We start from the raw sequence: 225 nt of genomic DNA, 5'->3' as shown, positions 1-225 counted from the left end.
AAAAAAAAACATGCATATATACATATATATATATATATAGGCGCACACGCGCACATATATTAATATGTGTGTAATAGTGAGTGCCCCTACGGTTGGTAAACACCCATCCCCCAAAGACAGAGAAAACACAATGAAAAACATCCATACAAGCGACATATTTAGAAAAGAAAAACGTATAAATGAATATATGTAAGCATATAAGTATATATATATATATATATATAT

The sequence above is a fragment of the Trypanosoma equiperdum genome, assembly GCF_001457755.1.
Source record: "Trypanosoma equiperdum strain OVI genome assembly, contig: ctg_1689, whole genome shotgun sequence".
NCBI lineage: Eukaryota > Euglenozoa > Kinetoplastea > Trypanosomatida > Trypanosomatidae > Trypanosoma > Trypanosoma equiperdum.
Note: the sequence above shows the minus strand (reverse complement) of the source record.